Source organism: Lepeophtheirus salmonis, chromosome 4, assembly GCF_016086655.4.
Source record: "Lepeophtheirus salmonis chromosome 4, UVic_Lsal_1.4, whole genome shotgun sequence".
Classification (NCBI taxonomy): domain Eukaryota; kingdom Metazoa; phylum Arthropoda; class Copepoda; order Siphonostomatoida; family Caligidae; genus Lepeophtheirus; species Lepeophtheirus salmonis.
The window spans coordinates 22555754-22575147 of NC_052134.2; positions in this window are offsets into that span (position 1 = coordinate 22555754).

A 19394-nucleotide genomic window follows, 5' to 3' on the forward strand; every position below is an offset into this window, starting at 1 on the left:
GACTAAAACGAATTTTTATAAGTATGAAAACATGGGTTCATTAAGATCTGTGATAAATTTTAACTTTAGTCTACACATTTCTAGAAAATATTGAAACCTAATTAAATGTACATATATATTTCGATTACCAAAATTTCAGCCGATAAAATATTAAATACATAAAATCATCTAATCGCTTTTCCGTCAATGAACTGCTTAGTTGAAGGCCGACCATAGTACGTAATTATAGATTCATCTATAGAATTTTGTTTTTGATTTAATGGAGGTATCCAAAGCCATGCAATTTGAATTATATAAATTTTGAACAGGAAGAATCTTTGAAAATTTGTATTTTCTATCTAATTTGTAATTGTCTGAATCTTGCAAATATCTCATAATTCAAATTTATTTCTTCTCTTTGAATTTTTGAGAAGTAAATTAGAGTAGTCCACTTCATTTTTGCAGTTCCTTGAAACTGTTATTCCGATGAATACCCTCATTTCGTCATCTGAAAGGGTCAATGCTATTATTCCTCTTTTGACCGGCATACATTACTGTATATTATTTTAATAATTGAATTTCTAAATTTAAAAAAAAAAACAGTTCCAATATTTCATGAAGTTTACAAGGACTATTGTAACTTTGAGGTCCAAACCATTCGTCTAATTTAGATATTGTAATTTTTAAATCTGTGTGAGCCGAGTTAGATGAATTGTTTGACTTGTAATTCCGATAAGACGAAAAATAAGTCCTGTTACAGTCAGCATGGGCAATAATTGGCTTATTGGTTAGTTGCACATATTTGTTTCTTCCTCACTCCAAGAATCTTCATGCGTGTTTTCTTCATTTTCTGGTGGCATAATATGAACGAAAAATTCATTGTCAATTTTATCCAAAGTGTTCAAAAGTTTTTCCAATTCTTTTAATATTTCAGCAAGTGTTAAACCGTGTTTGAGATCTATTTTTAAGATTGAAAAAAACTATAGAATCATACACCTATTGTTAAAGGGTGAAATATACTGGATACTCAATTTTGGATGTAAATTGGTGTGACCAATGTTGCGTATATGCAACATATTAAATATGCAAACTTTTAGAGTTAAAAATTTCATATTTTTTTATTTCTTATGAATAAAAAAATATACTAATGAATAAATAGTAATATAGTAGGTGTGTACAGAAAATATTAACAAAATGTAATTAATTAATTTAAATGTATACCTTTTTTTAGGGAAGCCATAATTTCAGAAATAGAGGGCTAGACTAAACTGTTCAATAAAAGTTCATTTTTTAAGAACAAAGGGAATAAAAAAACCAGATTAATTCTCTAAGTAAAGTACTTTAAAGTATTAAAAAAAATAGCACTTTCTATGTTATATAAATCAACTAACAAAAAGCGTATAAAGTATACACTTTTTTGGCTGCACATACGCAACATTTGGTATAAATGGATCAATGGCTATTTTACACTACTTTCCATCATTGAGTAAAAGTAGGTTTTATACTTTTTACTCCTACTTTACGATTTAATTAGTAATAAGCACTACATCATTTAGGTAGTACAGTGGATCAGTTTTTAGGCGATCCTTTAAGTGAAATCATACAATAAAATGAACAGCCCATAAAAATGTATTTTATAACTTAATTTATTAATGTCACTCATAAATGTGCAAGATATAAAGTTAGTAAAGGAATTATAATCATATTATTTTTAATGTCTATTTTTCTTGACGCTATTACATCATTTTTCAGGTTTTTCCCCCCCTCTTATATCTTATAACACTATGATGTTCTTTCTATCTTAGTTAACTTTGATTTATATAAATTAGATTGGGGTAATACATATCCCTATATCTATAATTAACATAATACCTACATATAACTTTATCGGATATTGAGTTGGATGCTTCTGGCAATAACTTAGTAAGAGATCTAAATATACTTGGTCCAACTCTTACAAATAATTAGTGTAATTTTGTTCCTTATAATAATATGGATGGTACTGAGGACTACTGATGTATCAGTCCTTTTTTATTCCGCTCATCCAGTCTTAGTACCTGGCCTTATATCTGTCAATTTTTATTACTGACAGTACTAGAACTGATAAAAAAGAAGATAAAGAAAGTTGAATGACGTCATCAAGGCCAAACTTTACAAGTTTTAGGAGTATTATTCAGGATTGAACTGCAGTCTTCTGCCCTCAATAAAGACTGCCCATTAGTGATGGGACGATTAATTGGAATTGGGAATCGGAGAATCAGGTGTTTTTTCTGGAATCGGGAAAATAATGTTTAATTTGAAATTCCGATTCTTATTTATTATTAGTATTTATTTACTTATAACTTTTCTACGTAATGAAAAAAAAATAGCCACCTCAAAAATTTAGGAATTACTGATTTTTACAAAAAAGTGGTGTAATATTTAAAATTTGTTTTCAAAAATTTAATATTGCATTTTTTTCCAAATATTTACCTGTCTGTAAATAACAAATTTTTTGTCCAAAAATTTTATATTTGAATTTTTTTAAAGGAAATTTTACATTAGAAATTTAATTTCTTTATTTTGAGAGATGCTTGGGACTTTTGAAAATTCATTCCAAAAATTTCTTTTTTTTATGGACAATTGAGGATTATGGAAATTTTTTGATAATAGTTTTTAGATTTTTGGAAAAATTAAAATATCAAATTTTGTATGTGATTTTTTTTTTTTTTCAAAAAATTTGAAATTTTGAAAATAAAAAGTTTGTGACATCATCAAGTACTGAACTTTATATGTTTGTAGGTCTGATTTTGGCGGAACAAAGACCGAACTTGACAGGAGGACTGCTGCTTTAATTCCTTAATAAAAACTGATACTACACTTATGTTTTTGTGATAAGGAGGATCATAGAAAAAGTTCCATGTCAATTTTTGTGAAACTTTGTCGATATGTTAAATATGTTAACAATAAGAGACCATTAAACTTTGAGAAGTCAACGTCAAACAAAATGTTAAAAATACAAAATTGAACGTAACTTTTGAGAAAAATTAAGAAACATCCGCCTCAAATTATTTGAGGCGGATGTTTGTTCTACAGAGTGTCCCTTCTTATATTGTTTGAATTGAAAGATATGCTTTATTGTAAGACAATATCCTACTGTAGTTTTTTTATTAGTCTATTGCAAATTATGTCAATTGATAGACCCCACGTCAAAGACATATATTTTTCATTGAAGCTGTAAAGATAGTTTTTTTAATTTTTAAGATTAAATCATTCATGACATTTCGTATATTTATTTCAGTTATGGTTATGAACTTTGTTTCTATGGTTAGGAATTAAATGTAAAAGAAATTAAAATCCAGTTTTCTAAAGCTATAAGCATTACTATTTCGTTCTTGAGGAGATAACATCAAAGTATTAAGTATAAACACGAGTCATGATATTGAATGAGGGATATTAATGTTGGTTATTTTTTGAGGGAGTTATAAGTGAAAGTTCCTGTTGGACTCAGAATAGAGTTGAAGATCACAGACGGAGTAATTATGCTAATACCCTTGTTTGATACGGAGTGAGACTTGAATCTATTTATTGTATATTACTCCTGAAAGCAGATCATTAATAAAAACGTTATGACAAAACTTAGGATTTGTGAGCGATCTCTTAAAAAATTGCTCATTTTTCCAGTCTTGTATGAATAATATACAGAAAATTTGGATTCTTGTTCGATTGCACAGCAGATTTGGTGATTCTTTAATTATATTTTTGTATGTAAAATAAACCTGCAAGAACTCTCTTTGATTAGGAGGGAAAACTATGTTTATGATGCAATCAGGCTTGTCGTTACATGATAGGATATATGAGGAAGTCATATTCCGACAACATTTAATGAGAGAAGAGGGGAAATTGGGCACAAAATGACTATTGAATAATCTCACTTGAATCTTGCAATATTTTTTTGCTCATTTTGCTAAAAAAAAATTCTCAAAAATCAAAAGTCTAGTTATGACCATTAAGTTGCATTTTTTGTAAACATTTTTCAATTTCTCAGGGTTAACAAGTTAATTTTTTATTGTTATTACACAAAGAAAATGCTTACTCTTTACAATCCTAGTTATATTAAATTATTTTTATAAAAAAATAAGTGAATTCCCATTATTTTCTTAATAGTTTTAATACTTATAATAATTTTTAGTTTCCTGAATTTTCCAACAAAAAATAATTATTAGAAAATATTGTTGTCACAAACCTAATATTGTTTAAGTTAAATTAATACTTTTTGATACTTTCCGTCTAAAATCATAAAATCAAAATATTGTTAAGGGCATCTGATTAGCTATTTCCAGGGCAACCCTGGGATTTTTTGTTTGAGGTAGAGGCTAGCTCAGATATTTCTGAACTGTTTTATCTTTAAAAGACAATTATTTTTCTTCTTTTTTTTAGAAGAGGGGGGCTGGCTCAGAAATTTGGGGTTAGGCTTTACATTATACATTTTTTTTTGCAATAGATTAAAAAAACCAATAATTATAATTGCTTAAAATATAAATGTTCATAAAATACATCTTAAGAGTAAGGGGACCCTGACTCTCACTAACTCCACCTATAGGGTTAGGTCATTAGTGGGCCATTTTTTTAATGACATAATGGAACAAGAAATATCCATTACAAAATTGATTTGGCATAGTATCCTTTTAAATGTGTTAGTACCCCGGTACCACTTTAAATCCGGAAAACAGAGGAACACCATTACAAATTATTTTCCTCAAAATCTTATTAAATTTTTCTTAATAAGAACGTTCTTATGACAAAAAGTTCATAATTATAAACTTAAACTAATTTATGATGTGTAATTTATTAATAATCACCAGTATTGCTAAGTTATGAGTAATGTTTTTACAAAAACAACATTTATTTTGATTTTTAGTAGTAGATAAATTATCAAAAATGTCAAGTCCACAAAAATCCTATCTAAATAAATCAAAGTTTATAAACATTTGGAAATTATAAAAATAATAAATTAAATATCAATATGATTGTTATTTTCTAATTTTCCTAATTTATAGAACTTCTTACTTTATTTTGTGTCACTTTACATATATTGCTATATTTGGTTCTTAGTTATAGACTTGAGTTAAAAGAAAATTGTACCATGCCGATATTTTTTATTCAAGTAAATACAAGAGATGAAGATTGGACTAGAGAATTGCAACTCAATTTGCCCTTCAAGCCTATACTTCAATAATTTGCAGTTTGAATTTATCATACAACTAAATACTCAACTTGTAACTTGACTTGTAATCGAAAGTTAATCATCAAGACCAGTGGCACTGGAACCCTAGGGGTCAAGGGTTCATTGTACCTCTCCGACTTTAGCAGAATTTTTGTGCAATCAAATAGATAACATTTGTCTTGCCTAGAAAAAAGATATATCAAAATTTAAGGATTATTTTTTTAATTTTTCATTAAAAAAATTGTCAGTTTAAATTTTATTCCATCCAAAAAAAATTTAATTCTAAAATTTATCAAAAAAGTTTTTGTAGAACAAAAGTTTTAAAATTTTTGTCAAAATGGTGAAAAAAACATACAGCCCCTTATGACGTCTCCATTATAAAATTTGCGTCTTTCCACTTCCAAATAAATTACGGGCCTTGTGCTTGCAACTCGACTTGTACTCAAAAGTAATTGCAATTTTTTCAATAGATAGAAAATACAGCTTAAAATTTATATTTATGAATGCTTTAACTAGACTGTGAGAAAATATTCAAGGATTTGGACTCGTGAGCAAAGGCTTGTTATGGATTTCTGTGGTAGCTTGGAGGCCACTCTTAATTTTGCTCTGGTTAATAATAAATTAAATAATTAAAAGGATTTAACATGTGATGTAATACTTTCCAATGGCATATAAGACATTTGTACCGTAAGATATGTGTGTGTTTGTTTGTTTTTTTCATCTTATAGATATGATTGTACCACAAAACTCAAGTTCTTATTGATTTAATGTGTATGTATTTGAAATGTATTTATACCTAAATTATATGTATTACTAGCAAAGGGTGAACGGGCATTGGTCAAACTATCAAAGAGATCCGGTACACGGAAATTTACAGCTGGGGGGTGGGAGATTTAATTCATGACTTTATCTGTTTTTGATGGGAATACTCAAGTGATGTCCATAGTATATTATTGAATCTAGGCTTTAGTGCATAAGTGGTTTGTTGTTGAGAAAGATACATAAAAGCCATTTGCTAACTCTTGATTCTTAATAACCTCAACGCCTGTCAATGTCAATGATTTTTTTTCTGTAATATTATAAATTAAAAAAATATTTTTTTATAGACTTCAAATTATTTAGCAACATAAATGATTGAAAAAGATTGTATCGATGATAAACCCATCTTTTATTTTTTTCAAAAATTGCTAAATCGAAATTTACGAGGAAAACTGCAAAAAAACAGTGTTGTATTAATTTTCAAAAAATGGGAGTTAATATCATTTATTGGCATTGTAAAGAGGAACACAAACCTACCAAAAAAATCTTATTTGCAAAAATAAAAAAGTTATGCGGAATAATGTCGAAAAAATAACCATCGATATATGGTTCAATTTTGTAAATATTGCGAAAATTATGTAATAAATTGTTCTCGAAAATAAAAATGTTGCATGTCAAAGTTAAGGTTCACATATTTACTTCAAAAATTCATCGTTTTATGGCATGTATTTTTAAAAATTGAAAATTGTCGTTTGATGAAAAAAAGAGAAAAAATATTCAGAAAATGATAGATATTTAAGTTAAACTTCAATTTTCGGATGTAATCAAACCTCCAGAGAAATTTCTAGAAACTTTATTTTATGTACGAATCCATTGGAAATCTATTTTTTTGTATCTGAAAAAAAAGAAACTGTAATTTTTACCTATTTCTTTTTTTGCCAATAACTTTTTCATTTTTAATAAATTTAGAAAACGTAGTCTTTCGTATAGTTGTTTTTTGAGACGCCAGTCACTTTTGACTTATATTTCAAAATCTTATCTTGTCTTCCGAGCTGTAAAAACTAGCTTTTATGTTTTAGGCTATAGAATAAGCTTATATGACCCCCCCCCTCTCCCCCAAAAAGTCGGCCGGGGTGCTATGTGGGGGGGGATCCACCCGTCTTAGTTTGACATGGCTCAAAAGAGAGACCCATGCAAATTTCAGTCTCCTAGGCCCAACGGTGTGGGCAACCATAAAGGAGACACATACAAACTCTATAATATATATATACATTCGGTGATATCAAACACATTCTACAAATACATATTGATTAGTAATTCATCACTGAATTTTTTATCAATATACAGGGTTATGACTTGTGTCCTGTGACACTATTTATTTTACTATGAATATTGAGCACTATACGAAATTAAATTGTATATGGTACTTCTGTAATGTTTTAAAAACCTTTCGTAAAAAAATTGTAAGTTTGTAATTCCATATATAAAATGTTTAGTGAAGAATGGAAGCCACGCGACAATTATGCTTAATTTCTACGAGAAAGGGAAGTCAAATTCTAAAATTGTATAATCAATTAACATTTGGATATAAAATATGGAATTGATCAAATCTATTGGTCTCTTTTTATCTAATTATGAACCTATTTCAGAACTTAAGTTATAACCCTGTACATAGGTATATAGATTATATATACATACATTAATATTAATTAAATAAAAATGCATAAAATTAGCATATCAATAACACATATTGTAGGCGGGATGTCATTTGTGATATTGCCTGGATTGTTTTTACATATTTCTTATTTATGTATGTACATTTAAAACCAACATGCTTTAATACGTCAGTGAAATAGACATAATATGAATAACATTATGTTGAGACGAGAATCACAAATGCTAACTTATATGTATAGATAACACATTTATAACGTGTTTTATGACATCAACGTTGGTATGTGTTTTTTATATTAAAAGTAGGTCTAAAACCTTTCTGTTTGCATGGTAAATTCAGCTGGAAAACGAGACAATAGATGTAATCATAATACCCGTTTAGTGCAATTTTTTATTTTAAGATTATATTTAATAATAAAATCAACCATTTACATACTAGTTCCTTAAATTGAAAGTATGTATCAGTCCTGTGTCAGGGACCTCCGCAGAATTATATATTTTGGGTTGGTTTTTGATTTTTTTTAGAAAAAAAAATTTGGAGTTATATTTAATGCACATTAAATTCAACGAAAAAAATTAAATTTTTAAATATTATGACCTTAGTTACCTTTTTTATGACCTTTTTACAGAAATTGATATAAAATCTAGGTTATCCCAGTCAAAGATGGTACCAAAAAATATATAAGTATCATTTGGATACAATTTTGTTCTTTTTTCTTGACAATGTATCAAATAAATTATGACTTCTACCTCCGTGTTACAAGAAGACAAAGACTTCCTTTTAACCCAGCTAGAAAACGGACGAAAAGGGTCCCTGCTTAGAGTTAATACAAGCCAAAACATCAGCTCTTAAAAAAAAGGCAAGAGAGGAAGCTTAATTATGCAATCTTCTTCATTAACTTCTGAAGCTTATACTTTTGATGATCAAACTAATGAAATTATAGATCACGAAAGTGAAGATGAAATATCAATGTAAATATACTCCAAAAGATAAGAGAAGAAAAAAAAAACTTTATTACTGCATATTTTTCAACTGCCTTTCATCAAGCAAAATTTTCCCACCGAATATCAGTTTTATATTATCGGTGGACAAACTTTCATCTCGGACAGGAGAAGAACAAGCGACTGCTGTATTTAATGCAATTAAAGAATAGGATATTGGACACAAATTTAAAGCAATGTGTTTTGGTACTGCAAGTTTAAATACCGGTAAGAATGATGGAACTTGTGTGTTATCTCGAAAAATTACGAGGCAAAAAACTTCTATGATTTGCTTGTAGACACCAAATAAAGGGATTAGTTATTGGAACTGTTTTCCATGACTGTATGGGTGCCACATCGATGTTATTTTAATCAAAAGTTTAAAAATAAAATTGGCCATGAATCAATAAAACTAACTATAAATTTGGAACTGCAGATGAAGGGGTTGACCAGTAGTTTGGAAGGCATACGACATAGTTTATTGAATTTGCAAAAAATAATCTTAAAAAATATACATTCAAGTGTCGAAAATAAATAACTATAACAAGTATTGATTATATGAGTGTTGAGTTAAGTTTATGTCAGCTGGTGAATGCACCATTCCCTTGATCTTTCTAAAGTGATATATAGTCTCAAGATTAGGATATTTAGATTAAAATTCAAATTAACTCCAAGGGAAGAACGAGGATTACGTTATGTTTGTGTTTTCATTTTAAGAGTTTATTTCAAAACTTGGGTCAATGCATCTGAGGCCTCCAATGCTCCTTTGAACGACCTCAGCCTAATGAATTTCCTTATCGAATATTTTTTAATTAATAGACATATTTCCAAATCCGCCTTTTGCAAATTTTCAAAACATTGTTGGTATTTGTCAGAAGAACTCGTTGGACTCGCTTTCTTTGATGATAGAGTAAGTTTAATTACGGAAAGAAAAATGCTTAGCTCTATTGAAGTTAAGTATATGAGGTCAAAAAACTTTACCAATAATTTTATACCTAAAATATTGAAGAATTTGTCACAGAGAAGTATACAAAAGTTTTGAAAATTTAGAAGCTGTCTAATTATTTTTTTGTTTGTTTTTTAAGTTGACCTATCACTTTGGAATAGTAGGGAAATGTATGGGGACATCAGAAAAACTTGTTCACTCCATACATGCAATGATCTTGCTGAAAGAGGAATGGTGCTCATTACAAAATAAGGTGGGTTAATAACAAATGACGAGTCATCACTTCAATGCCTTCTACATCGAAGGATTTACCCCAACAAAAAAATAATTTCCAAAAGTCATTAGCGTTTGTCTAAAACTTAAAATAAGTAGTTTAAAATTATTTATATCTATGATATTGTAAGAAAAAATAAATTTACTGATTTGAAAATAAATTTACTTAAAAAAATGAAATAACTTGAACGGAATAAATTTTAAGTCTAAATATGTAAATAAATATAAATGAAGTAAGTACTTCATTATTTATTCGATATATATTCAAGAAAAGTATCCAAATAATACATTTTTTTGTAGGTACCATCTTTGACTACGATAACTTTAATTTTTATGCGTTAAAATTGAATGAAAATGGTCACTTTACGTGAAAAAGTAAGAAAAAGGTCATTAAGACCATGGTGATTAAAAATTTAAATTTTTTAATTGATTTAATTTGAATTAAATGTAATTTCTTATTTTCATATTGATCACGGCAATAGTTGGGGTGCAATATGCTAAAGAAATAAAAAAAAGTTCATGAGCTAAATTTCAATCAACCTCAATTGACTCAATAAACTATTTTTACAAAAAAGCTTTAATTTGAGATGATTGGACAGTATTCAAGCAAATACTTCGTTTCATTTTTTTAAATGTAAATTTTAAAACTTTAGAGCCGTTGAGCTACCTCTAAATATTTTTCAAAACTATTCAAACTTTTCTTAAATGTTTTTTTATGGAATTAGGAACCATTTTTTTTACCCACCCAATTTACTTTTTTAAGTAAATTGATTATATTGTCACCCTAATGTACAATTCTTCACAAAAAATTTAACTTTTCAAAATCCTTAGCCATTTTCAAAAAAATTAATTTTTTTTGAAAAAAAAATTCCAAAAATTATATTTCAAATTTTTTGAAAAAAATTTGAAACATAAAATTTTTTGGAGAAAAATGTAAAAGTCCTTAGCTATTCACAGAAAATTAAATTTTTGGAAAAATAAATTGAAAAATTAAATTAAATTTCAAATATTACATTTTCTATCATAAAGAAAAAATTCCTTAATTTGGGGGGGGGAGCTACAGCACCTTTAGCCCCCCCCAGCCCTGCAGACACTCCTGTGTATCGTCTTGCACATCAACAGAACCAATTAACTGCTGGAAGTTCAAAGTGAAATGAATAAATATTATCTAAAAACTATCCTTTTTCAGATGAACTATTCTAATACATAAGATTCTGAAAATTTTAATAAAATAATTAATGTCATATTTTTGTACACCACAGAAAAAAAAAACCAACCAGAGGCCTCTCCAGATTATTATAAGTATTTACATTTTCTCAGAATATGATAATTATCTAAGGCAATTAATCTATGTAAGAGTTTGACTTGTTTAGATGATATTAATGATGTATGATTGTGCAAAAAAGGCAATTTTACAGAAATATATTCTCTCACCTTCAGATATAATTTTTTTTTAAATGCTGTGCGATTCATCGGGATTTTTGCCTGGGAAAGTTATAGATGAAGTTAAGCATCTCCTTGACGAGGAATACATTCATGATTTGTGTCATCATTTACTAAGAGAGGCACTCATCAGAAATGTGCCTAAAGACCAGCAAGGGTACTTGAGAGCACAGTCCTATTCAATTGATGAGTTGAAACAAATGTTTGTTGCAGCCAAAGAGCTTAGTAATTCACATATTTCCACTGTTGAAGACTCGTCCGCTTATCCTCCTATCAATCATGTTTTCAAAAAACCTCTTTATAAGAGGTTCAAATTTACTAAATCTACGGGTAATAAGGATATCTGCTATTATCATTCTAAATTTGGAATTAACACAACTACATGTTCAGGAGCTACTTGCCATTTTTTGTACTTGTTTCAGAAAAACTAAATTGCCCACGGTTGCACGGGACCGAGGTTGTAAATTAAACTTATTTTTCATCAAAGACAATTCAAATTTGATTAACGATCTGGTAGATACAGGAGTGCAAGTGTCTGTTATTCCATTTAAAAAATGTAAAAGTCTTGTTCGAGAAAAACTCTCCCCTATTATTGGATATGGAGGAGCCCTCATTGATGTTATTGGTACAACAACTTTGACTCTCAATCTAGAAAATCTAGGAGATTTCCTATGGAAATTTATTATGGTACAAAATGGTCGTCCAGTTTTGGGTGCAGATTTTATATATAATTTCAGATTTAAAATTGATATTTTCAATAAAAAGTTATTCTGGGATGAGCCGTGCTTCATTTCAGAACTATCAAAGACTCAAGAAATCAAATCGAAATATAATGATGTCTTTGATAATAAAAGTTACATTGAAATTTATCCAGCTCACAGAGTTGAATACCATATCGAAACGAAAGATCGTCCTTGCTTTGCGAAATCAAACAAGTTATATGGTGAAAAGTTAAATTTTGTACGAGACGAAATCAACGATTAGTTGAAGAAAGGAATCCTAGGATCGTCCTCTTCTAGTTTGTTTTGCGCTATTCATTTCGTTCCAAAGCCCAAAGGAAGTTGGCAAACCTGCGACGACTATTGTCAATTAAATAAGATGACGGACCTTGATCAGTACCCCTCCCAAATCTAAGAGATTTGGTTGGCTGATCCTCTCCCCAAAAAATGTGACTTTTTCATGAAATCGGTAGACTTCTTTGGACATTCTATTTTATCGAAAGGTTTTAGGCCTCTAGAATGCAAGGTAAAGACAATCCAAAAAAGTACCAATCAAAAGTTGAACTGCTTAGATTTTTGGGCATGACACAATATTACTCTAGGTTCATCGAAAGATTGTCTCAATGGACAGTTCATTTGTACCCCCTTGTTAAAGAAGAATCTAAAGTTTAATTGGAATACAGAACATGAACACGCCTTTCAAGGTATTAAAAAAAGTTTGTCTAAAAGTACTCAACTTCCATTCAGAGGTAGCCTTTAGCCTTGACAACTGATGCATCTGATACAGGAATGGGAGTTGTTCTCGTGCAAAATGTAAATGGACACTGGCAACCTCTAGCTTTTTGGTCTCGGGCTCTATCAACGACACAACATAAATATTCTACGTTTGATAGGGAATTATTAAGTGTTAAGGAAAGCATCAAACATTTTATATGGGCTTTGGATTGACAAGTTTTTAAAGTTTTCACGGACCACAAACTTTTAGTCACTGGGATAGACATTTGCAATCCCTCTTAGACGCCAAGACAATTCCGTACTTCATAGCAGAAATCAATTGTGATATCGAATACATTATATACATTGCATGAACCCTACTTACTGGTTTCGGAAATGTTTACTCATTCTGTGTGGCTGTGTCATCTCCAGAACTGCGTCAAAGAATCGTGCATTCTGTACACAAGGACAATCATCCGGGATTTAAAAAAAAGGTTATGGAGGGTGTCACTTTTTTTTTTACGTTTGGCCTAATTTGCGAGCAAACATCAGAAACTTCCTTAGAGAGTGTTTTGCGTGTCAGAAAACCAAACCTTTCAGAACATCAAAACCAACGTCGTCTTTCAATCCTCCATCTGAAAGACTGTCCTTTGTTTACGCAGGCATAATCGGTCCATTCCCACTAAATTCAGGGAGAGTGCTATGCCCTAACCATTATGGATCGTTTCACAAGGGGGTCAGAAGTTATACCTATTCCTGATATAAACTCCAGTACAATAGTCAATCATTTTTGGAGTGGTTGGATTTCGTGGCTGGGAGTTACAGAAACCATTGTGTCTGACCGAGGAACACAGTTCCCAAATTCATTATGGATGGGTGTTTGCAGGACACTTGGGATTGCAAGTAAGAAACAAACCTTGTATCATCCAGAAGTCAACGGACTCATAGAACGTTTCCACAGATCTTTTATGACCAGACTTGTAGCACGAATGCTGGAAGAAAAAGAAGACTTGATCAATGCACTACCTGTAGTTTTATGGTGATTCAGGAACTCAGTATCAATAGATCCGGGTTCTAAATATTCACATTTTCAATTAATCACAGGCCACTCAGGATCTATGCCCTTTAATTTCTTTAACGCGTCCACCTTTACATCTGGCATCTCGACGTCGAAAGTTTCTTTAAATCAATGGAGAAAATAACATTCTTTCTTTTGAGACACTTTAATAAAGGGGCCATTAAAAAACAATTTAAAAAAAAACGAATTCGTTTTTGTTAAAAATAAACCCATAAAAAAGTATATTTCTCCAACTTTCTTGGGCCGTTTAAGATGATTGAGAGGCATGATCGTTACTATAAATTGGACTTTGGATCAAGAACTGACAATGTCTTGATGAATAGACTTCGACCTGTATTTGGAGTTCCAAGTATCCTTCAAGCGTCTCCGACTATAAGATGCACAAAATCTACAACGGGGGAATGATCTATTTGTTTATTTATCAATGTTTTTATGATGTAGTTTGTTGTGTATTACAAATAAGACGATCTCTTTACTCACTCTGTCGTCTAGGGGGAGAAGAGTAGGAGTTTGACTTGTTTAGATGATATTAATTATTCATCATAGTACCTTGTATTTGTTTTCTAGTTTTTTCCTTTTTATTTTCGTATAAAAGAATTATCCTTTTTACTCAGATAATATAAAACATATTTAAAACTTAACATCTATTATTCAGTTTAGTGAAAAAGTGAATAATAATGAATATACATAATATTGGCGAATATTTGGCATAGGGTGCCAAATTGATTCGAATTGGCCCTGTTCGATTGCATGGTTGATCACAATACAATATAAATGAAATTTAAATGCAAAAAACAAGAGTAGAGAGAAGTGTCAAATGTCATCCATTCGCCTTTTTCTTTTTTTCAACTGGCTTTTGCCTGAGGCCACAAATGAGTAACTAAATTTAACTAACTCGAAGATAATGCCATAAAATTGACTGGAATTATGTTGGTACTCAAAGACTCGCAAATGCAAATTATAGTTTGAGAAAAATAATTTGAATTTAATATTTCAATAATAAATCCTCTACGGCTTACCACTCCCATTCGTCAAACTATGTAAGCCTTAAAAACATATGTATCTCACTATGTTTATTAAATAATTATTAGTTGGTAACTTCCCAAATATATGACGGTTTGATTTCATAACATTTTGGAGCATCTTAAATTAATTACCTTGGATTGTAGTTAACAATGAAAATCTAAATGTAAGTGCCAATTATATACAATACCTTTTTCAAAAATAGAGAAAATAAAGTAGGTATGTAACAAAATGCCAATTAACCGAGAGAAAAAAACTTGCAGGAGGCGTGTACGGAATTTAAAAGTGTTTTGGAGATTCCCATTCATAACTTAAATGGGAAATATCAAATTCATGTCATCTATATTTAATGTTAATAAATTCTTAATATTTCACCCAGCCTAAAAAAAATCAATCCATTGCTTTGTTTAATTGCACCATTTGCTGGAAAGTGAATCATCTCAAAATAGCCTTTAAAATTATAAATGGGTTATAATGGATCAAATGTAAATTAAAATGTACTTTAAAAATAACTATTTATCAAGTATCATTTAAAGTTTCCATTTAATTGGTTGATGAGACGATCATCAATTTTAACCCGACATTAGCACCTTTAATTTTTAATACTGCACAATATGAACGTACTTTCTCTTAATTTTTAACCTCTCTTTTTTTTCCAATAATTATCATTTATTGTCTGGAGAGGTTGGGAAGATATTTACATAATCGAATTTCCTACACCAAAATCTGTGATCTAATAAAATATGATATTTCAATAAAACTACACAACTTTCTTAAACATCAACAAAATTGCATTCAATTTTCAGGAATTACAGAGTACAGTATTGTCTATAAGTTGATATTTTTGAATACCTGCAATTGAATTGTATAATATGATTTTCGAGCATATGAATATCTTCCCACGCTCACAAGACAATTATTGATAAATATTGAAAAAAAAAAACGAGATGTTAAAAATTAAAAAAAAAATACTTTCATATTGTGCAGTAATAAAGATTGAAGGTATTAATGTCGAGTTAAAATTTATGTACTTCGGATTAACCAATTAGATAAAAAATTTACAAGATATTGATAAATAAAGGGATTAACGTCCAGTGTAGCTTTTGTTTGATCCATTTGAACCCTTTTTAAATTGTATACTAATGTAATAACTAGACTTTAAATTTGTGAGCAATCACTCAAAACTGCTCATTTTGTCCTTTTTTTGTGTGAAAATTACTCATTTTTTTAAACTGGTATGAAATAAGTCGATAATATTTGGTTTCTAGTTAGATTATATAGAGGCTTTTGAGGATATTTTTAGAAGTAAAATCCACCTGCAAAAACCTTCCTTCATTAGGTTTCTATTTTTGGTGGTAAAAATATGTATATGATACAATTAAATAATTGGATATATGTACGAAGGAGTCAGATTTCGAAAACAGCTAATCAGAGGAAGGGCAAATTTGGCTCAAAATTGACTGTTGAATAATCCCTTTCGAATCTTGCCTCAAAAAAAGAAATATTTTTTCCCCAAATTGCAAAGTCCTGATTCAGGATGCATCCATGTATGCAAAAGGTTGGACGTATAATCAGTGATGGTTATGATGAAATTATTCCTGAAGATCACACAAACTTCAAATTTGTTCAGTCCAACTACTAATGGGGACGTTGAAAAGGTCTTTTAGTAAGTTTAAAACAAGCCAATACTGATCAATGGCAAAAATTAACGTAAGAAAATATTTCTAAAATCTTGATTTGTGGATTTAATTGATGAATAAATTATTATAAATATAACATAATACTGATTACTTTATATTCTTTTTATAAAACTGTATTTTTTTTTAAATATAAATGGCTCAATTTTGATATTTTGTATGCTCATTTTTCAAAAAGTTAACTTTTTTCTAAGCTCGTCCCAAAAAATCGCTGTAAAATCCTAAGTCTAGTAATGAATTAATACCATTCTTATTGGTTTTATTTGTTACCCTTTTGTTTTACACTGAATAACATAGGAACGGCAATAATAAATGAGCTAAAAATTTCACAAATAATTGGATTATGTTTTTACTATAGATGAGAGAAAAAATAAACTGAAAAAAACTATAGGAATAGACAAACACGATTTTAAATTAACTCAAAATATTGACAAATGTAACTTTTTCGTCTCTAATCCTTGTATTATTGTATGAATACATATATAAGAATATGATATTAAAAGTATAAACAAGACATGTTTTGAGAATAAAAAGTATAAACAAGACATGTTTTGAGTATAAAAAGTAAAAATTTTTAAACATTTGCGTGCATTTTTGACCTATGTTTCTCTGTCTCCCTTGTAGTTCTGTTTTTTTTTTTTTTTCATATATAAAAATGCAAGTATAATTCAACCAAACATTTATATCATTTACTGTTGCCACTCGTATATTATTCACATTAATATAGGTAGTGTTGTGTTGGTATTTATTTAGAACCGTGGTCCAGTCCAGTCCGGTTCCATCCAATTCCACTTGTCTGTCCTTAAAGTAGATAAAATCGACCCTTCGTGAAATTGAGGATCTGTTACTTTTTTTAAGTTATTCCATTACCTGCATAATATAATAAATTATATAAGTAAGTAAAAGTAATATATATTTATGTATTAAAATTAAAACATTACTTTTTTTTTTGTTAAATTTGTGAAATGCTGTTATAATCTGAATAATCCATCGACATTTTTATAAAAAATTCCAAGTAACTACGGACCAATAGGACCGGTCTTAAGACTGGACTGGACAGAATTAATAAGGACCAAGACAGCACTATAGTTATAAGCTATTTGAATTATTATAACAACAATAATATAAAGGGATATATTCCTTTAAAGACTTTAGTGTTGATCAGTAGACCAATATTTGATGGCCTTGCCTCTCCTCAATCTTGACCCCTAAAAGTATTGGTTTTGAATTCTTGAAAATATCGGTCTCTGCTTCTAGAGCAACACCAAAACAACTAAATTAAAAAAAAAATCTAAATTATAATCACAGTAATCTATTAGTTTTTGGAATTTTTTCTGATCTGACTTTATTCAAGAATGAAGTGTATGTATTCATATATTTTGGGGGCAAAAATAATAAGATTTTAAGATCATTTCTGATCTAAATATATATACATAATGAGTGAATTTCAAGGGGCCTTTTATTTTTTTATAGCTATATCTACCGAAGTTAAATCTATAGTTAAAAAATGCATAATTTTCTTATTTTTTAAAACATAATTATACCTATGTTTAGTATAGCTTAAAGAATCGAATCCTTTTAATTAGTTTCATATATAATATATACAATGTATATCTTATGACTAAAGTGAACCAGTTGCCAATCGTAAGGACGCGTCTGAATGAGACAAAAATTCTGTGTCATTGAACAATCAATTACATCACACATATATTGACCGTGAGAACCATTCAGCTTTTTGTCACTAGCCAAGTAGCTCAAATCCATCTCTTGCATATTAACTTATTTTTAAGAATAACACTCTGGACTAGTTGGTTCGATTTACCGATACTATATAGTGGTATCTGAGGTAATCTAGCATACCAAACTGATATTGGAACCAATAATTTCATTTCTATTCTATAACGTAATTCCTCAAATTATTTACCGAGCAAAATTGTCCATTTGTATCCAATTATGTATAGATTGATAAGATATATTTATAGAGTGCAAAGAGAAGACGAGCGCAATGCTTATGGACCAACGTAGCTAAGACTCAAATAAACATCAGCTGCCTTCTACACTATTTAAGGGGATGAAAGAAATTTGGAGTCGGGAATTCAAAACATTGATGAGTTCACTTTAAGAGAAAATCTGAGAGCCTGGATGTCTCCAATGATTGTTTGACAAAATATTATTTATATGTATAAAATTAAATATTGTATTGTTTTGTAAATACACAGACGAGTTTAGGGGAAAACGTACATCGCTATTAAAGCTCTTTAAACCAAAATATAGCGATGATAATGCAAATTACATATATAATACATATTTAATGCATCAGTGAAGAGATAATCAAACATCAGAAACAAGCAGTAAAATTACTAAATGATCCGAAAAGTGGCTAACTATCCTTTATAGCGAATATTGCCATTGGAACAAAAAAGAAATAGCTTTTATAATATATAAATTGGTACTACAGAACTAAGAATATTGAATAAATTATATTATTAAAAAAAAGAAAAAAGACCCCAGGAATTGATGGCTTTCCAATGTAATATTATAAGAAATATACTACGGTTATAACCCAACTGTTAAAACATGTTTACAAGGAAGTCAATTCTAACAGTTTTTTTCGAGACACACATTTCAATAAGAAAACTATTTATTTTACCTAAGATGGATAAGGATCCAAGATCTATAGAGAACCTTCTAAGGTTTGTTCCAGGTAGAATTATGAAAGATGTTTTTAGATTAGGTAGGGGGAAGAAAGATAGGGTTGGCTTTAAAGTCCCTGTCGTGGAAATAGTCAGAGGTTTAAATAACAGGATGTGTTTTTTGTTTTTTTTGGTTTTTTTTTGGTTGAAGTAAAGAGTGGTTAAGAACTTATGTATTATCCTAAAGTAGTATATATGGTAGGACACTG